We start from the raw sequence: 6046 nt of genomic DNA, 5'->3' as shown, positions 1-6046 counted from the left end.
ATGTCCACAATAGCCAAACTATGGAAAGAGTTCAGATGTCCATCAACAAATGAACGGATAAAGATGAGGTATAGAGGGGCGCCTGGGTGGCTCAGTGGATTAAGCCGCTGCCTTCGGCTCAGGTCATGATCTCAGGGTCCTGGGATCGAGCCCCGCATCGGGCTCTCTGCTCCGCAGGTGAGCCTGCTTCCTCCTCTCTCTCTGCCTGCCTCTCTGCCTACTTGTGATCTCTCTGTCAAATAAATAAATAAAATCTTAAAAAAAAAAAAAGATGAGGTATAGATATACAATGGAATACCACTCAGCCATCAAAAAAAAAATCTTGCCATTTACGACATGAATGGAATTACAGAGTATTATGCTAAGCGAAATAAGTCAATCAGAGAAGGACAATTATCATATGATCTCACTGATATGAGGAATTTGAGAAACAAGACAGAGGATCATAGGGGAAGGAAGGGAAAAATGAAACAAGACAAAACGAGAGAGGGAAACAAACCATAAGAGACTCTTACTCTCAGGACACAAACTGAGGGTTGCTGGAATGGAGGGAAATGGGAGGGATGGGATGCCTGGGTGATGGACATTGGGAGGGTATGTGCTATGGTGAATGCTGTGAATTGTGTAAGACTGATGATTCAGAAACCTGTATCCCTGAAACAAATAATATGTTGTATGTTAATTAAAAAAACAAAACAAAACAGAGAACTTCTCCTTGAGGAGTGAGGGGTTTAAGTTCCACATCAGGAACTGCAACCCTTAGATCCCACATAGGAAACATGAGGCCCCAAAAAGCTGGGCTTTGAAAACTAACAGTTTATTACAGGAAAACTACAGAGCTATAAAGAACAGAGAACCCCCTTTCCTAAAGGGTTCACAAGCAGTCATCCCAGAGGCTTGCAATAAAACACCAGTTGGAAAAGCGTCTAGAACATAGATGAAGGAGACTCACTTCTAGTCCTAGGGCATCTGCTGGAAAGGCAGGAAACTGCAGATAAACTACTTTCTAGGAATGGAGACACTGTTAGTCACCATTTTTGCAGTCACACTCTACCTTGCTAATGCCAACACTGGCAAGTGCCATCTTGGAACTCCCACTCCAACCTGCTAATGCTGGTGGGCATGCACTGCTCAGAATCCTGCTCAACACCACAGCCAGGGCAATAGCCACTGTGGAATCTCAGCCAACAGCCCAAGGAGGAGAGTACTGCCCACCACACACAGCCATATCAGCAACCACAGTGCCCCAGCCAGTCAGGCTAGGGGGACAGCCCTGGCCACCAAGCAGTCACAGCAGCCCCAACCAGCTGTGCTGAGGGGTGGGATGGGGGAGCCCCACCACCAAAGTCATAGCCACTGTCCTGCCAGAACAGACAGGCACACACAGATCACACAGGGAGCTCCCCTTGTAAGGACCTATTTAGCCAGAGTGACTCCATCTCGGTAAAAAGCCATTTTGTTGTTTGTGCAGTAAAACTTAAACTGATCCTGTCCCCACCCAGAGAAACTTACTTAGAAACAAGTCTGGGAAACCAGTAAAATATGGTCAGCCAGTTCCTGATAACAGAGCACAGAATACAAGGACGAGTCAGGCCAGGTGGAGACATCCAGTCAGTAAAAAGCACACATACTAAGTAAAAAGCACACATACTAAATACTAAGGTTTAAGAATGTAAACCCTGCCGTTTGGGCGCCAAACTTGAGTGCCAATTCAGACCACAGTAATAGGTTAGTTCAAACAGCTACTATAGGGTAAATTGTAATTCAACTGGCCATCTGCCTGTGGCCTAACATGACTATGCAATGTTACAATCTCATTGGCCACCTATGTGTGGCCAGGCTTTTGCTCTCTAAAAGTTAGTCTGTGAGGCTGGGAGGGATTGCTGTCTTTAGAGGCGGCCCTGACCAGTCAGTCGATTCTTGAGCCTGTAAGCTGGGGGTGGTCGCTCTCTTTGGAGGCAGCCCTGGCCTGGAAGTCAGTCTGACTTCTAATGCTTGGCACAGAATAAAGCTTTGCATAACTTTAAATTTGTTTCAGTCTCGTTCCCCTGGCCGATCAGTCTGATTTCTAATACGTGGCATAAAATAAATCTTTGAATAACTTTCACTTTGTCTCAGTCTCCTTCCTTTGATAACTGACACCAACACCCTGAGCCCTTGACTCTAGTTACACAGGGCGGTGGCAGGGGGGTGTTTGCTTCTGGGACCCAGGGTACATCTCCTGCATAAGCCAACTCCTTTGCCTAATACATAGAAACACAGCATCAGGTAAAATGAGGACTCAAAAGAACATATTCCAAACAAAAGAACAAGAAAAACCTCAGAAAAAAGACCTCAGTGAAACAGAGATAAGTAATCTACCTGAAAAAGAGTTCAAAGTCACCATCATAAAGATGCTCACTGTAGTCAGGAGAAGAACGGAGGAACACAGTGAGGACTTCAATAAAGTTAGAAAATACAAATGTACCTAGCAGGGACACCAAGCTGGCTCAGTCAGTGGAACACGCAACTCTTGATCTTGGGGTTGTAAGTCCAAGCCTCATGTTGGGTGTAGAGATTATTTAAATTAAATCTTTTTAATTTAAATATTTATTTATTTTAGAGAGCAAGCAAGCGTGTTCATGGGGAAGGAGAGAGGGGGCACACCCTGCTGAGCATGGAGCCTGACATGGGGCTTGATCTCACAACCCTGAGATCATGACCTGAGCCAAAATCAAGAGTCAGACACGTAACTGAATGAGCCACCCATGTGCCCAGAGGAAAAGAAAATTTAAGTAAGGACAACTTAAGGCATCTCTGCGACAACATCACATGTACTAACATTCACAGGTGTCTCATAAAGAGAATAGGGGACAGAAAACTGAAGGAAATGATGGCTGAAAACTTCCCAAATCTAGGGAAGGAAATATTTGAGCCCAGGAAGCACAGAGAATGCTAAACAAAAAGAACTCAGAAAGATCCACACAAAGACGTATTATAATTTAAATAGCAAAATTTAAAGATAAAGAATCCTAATGTCAGCAAGACAAAAACAAATTGTCACACGCCCCCAACTTGGCAGTAAGGCTATCAACTCATATTTTTTTAAAGAGAGAGAGTAGGGGGAGGGGCAGAAGGGAAGAGAGAGAGAATCGTTAAGCAGGCTCCACGTCCAGTGCCAAACCCAAGGTGGGGTTAGATCTCAAACCCCTGAGCAGAGCCTGAGATGGTGCTTGATCTCATGACCCTGAGAGATCATGGCCTGAGCTGAAATCAAGAGTCAGACACTTAACTGACTAAGCTAAGGACCCCTCCCTACTAACTGATCTTTCAGCAGAAACTTAGCAGGCCAGAAGAGTGTGGCAGTGCTGAAAGGGAAAAACTTAGAACCAAGAATATGTTAACCTAGCAAGGTTATTGTTCAGAAATGAAAGAGAAGAGTTTCCCAGAAAGCAATAACTAAGGAGCTCATTAACACTAAACTGACCTTACAAGAAATTTTAAAGGATCCTCTTTAAGCAGAAAATGGCATAACTAGAAAAAAGAAAATACACACACAAACTCTTACTGGTAAAAAGCAAATACACAGTAAAAGCATGGCTCTGCCACTTAAAAAGCTAGTATGAAGATCGAAAGAAAAACAGTAAAAACAACTATAGCAACAATAAGTAGTTAAGGAATATATAAAAGGTGTAAAGCATGACATCAAAAACATAAAACTTGGGTGTGTGGAGGTAGAAATGTAGTGTTTTTAGAATGTGTTTGAACTTAAGGAACTATCAGCTTAAAACAGACTGCTATACCACAAACTAAAAACCTACAACAGATAAACAAAAAATAAAAAAGGAATCCAAATATAACACTGAAGAAAACTATCCACAAGAAAAGAGACCAAAAGAAGGAGGAAGAAAACAACCAGAAAACAATCAACAAAATGTCAGTAAGTACCTACCTATCAATAATCACTTTAAATATGAATGGACTAAGTGCTTCAATCAAAAGACATAGGATGGTTGAATGGATAAAAACAGAAACCAAAGACCCAGCAAGACCCATCCGTACACTACCTACAAGAGGAACACTTCAGATCTAAGGCAACAGGCTAAAAGTGAAGGGATGGAAACAGGTATCTCATGCAAATGGAAATGAAAAGAAAGCTGGGGTAGAAATACTTGTATCAGCCAAAACAAACCTTAAAACAAAGAGTGGACAAAAGACAAAGAATGGCATTACATAATGAAAAATGAATCAGTCTAAAAGAAGGAATAACATTCACAAATATTTATGCACCCAATAGCAGAGCACCTAAATATACAAAGCAAATATTAACAGTCATAAAGGGAAAAACTGAAGGTAATGAAGTAATAGTAGGGGACCTTAAGATGTATTTATTTATTTGACTGAGGGAGGGAGAGTGAGGGAGAGAACAAGCAAGGGGACTGGCAGGCAAAGGGAAAGGGAGAAGCAGTTTCCTGTGGAGCAGGGAGCCCGATGCAGGACTCAAACCCAGGACCCTGGGATCATGACACAAGTGGAAGGCAGATGCTTAACTAAGCCACCCAGGTGCCCCTTAAAAGACTTCATTTATCTGAGAGAGAGAGAGAGAGAGGAAGTGTGCATGCATGTGCAGGAGGCAAAGAGGCAGAAGAAATACCTAGCAGACTCCTGGCTTAGTGAGGAGCCCAAGAAAGGGCTCAATCTCAGGACCCTCAGATTATGACCTGGATTGAAATCAAGAGTCAAATGCTTAACTGACTGCACCACCCAGGTGCCTCAATAGTAGGGGACCTAACACCTCCACTTAAATGAATGGCTAGATCATTAGATAGAAAATCAGTAAGGAAACGCTGGTCTTAAGTGATGCATTAGGCCATTTGGACTTAACACAGGCATACCTCATTTTATTGCATTTTGCAGATGCTGTGATTTTTTATTTCTTTTTTCTATTTTTAGAAAGCAAGAACATGCACATGAGTAGGAAGGGGCAGAGGATGAGGGAATCAAGAGAGAATCCCAAGGAGGCTCCTTACTGAGAGTGGAGCCAGATGCAGGGCTCAATCTCATGACCCTGAGATCATGACCTGAGCTGAAATCAAGAGGTAGTTGCTCGGGGCACCTGGGTGGCTCAGTGGGTTAGGCCTCTGCCTTCGGCTCAGGTCATGATCTCAGGGTCCTGGGATTGAGCCCCGCATTGGGCTCTCCGCTCAGCGAGGAGCCTGCTTCCCTTCCTCTCTCTCTCTGCCTGCCTCTCTGCCTACTTGTGATCTCTGTCAAATAGATAAAATCTTAAAAAAAAAAAAAAAAAGAAGAGGTAGTCGCTCAAACAACTGAGCCACCCAGGTACCCCACAGATGCGGTAATTTCTGAAGACTGGAAGATCTGTGGTAACCTTGTGTTGAGCGAATCTACTGGTGCCATTTTTTCCAACAGCATTTGCTCATTTCATATCTTTGTGTCACATTTTCATAATTCTCACATTTCAAAATTTCTCATTATTTTATTCATTAAGGTAATCTCTATCAGTGATCTGTGATATTACTATCGCAAGTGTTTTGGAGTGCATGAACTGCACCTACTTAAGAAGGTGAGCTTAAGGGGCGCCTGGGTGGCTCAGTGGGTTGGGGCCTCTGCCTTCAGCTCATGTCATGATCCCCGGGTCCTGGGTTCAAGCCCCAAATCTGGCTCTCTGCTCAGCGGGGAGCCTGCTTCCCTTCCTCTCTCTCTGCCTGCCTCTCTGCCTACTTGTGATCTTTGTCAAATAAATTTAAAAATTAAGAAAAAAAAGAAGGTGAGCTTAACTGAGAAACACTGTGCATTCTTACAGCTCCACAGACTAGCTGTTTCCGTCTCTCTCTCCCTCTCCTTGGGCCTCCCTATTCCCTGAAGCATGGCAATATTGAAATTAGGCCAGTTAATAACCTTAATGACCTCTAAGTGGTCAAGTGAAAGGAACCCCTGTTCATCTCTCACTTTAAACCAAAAGCTAGAAATGATTAAGCTTATTAATAAGCACGTTGAATACCTAGATAGGCCAAAAGTTGGTCTCTTGTGCCAGTCAGCCATATAG

Source organism: Meles meles, chromosome 12 (assembly GCF_922984935.1).
Source record: "Meles meles chromosome 12, mMelMel3.1 paternal haplotype, whole genome shotgun sequence".
NCBI lineage: Eukaryota > Metazoa > Chordata > Mammalia > Carnivora > Mustelidae > Meles > Meles meles.
The sequence above is the reverse complement of the archived record's forward strand: the minus strand, read 5'-3'. Positions refer to the sequence as shown.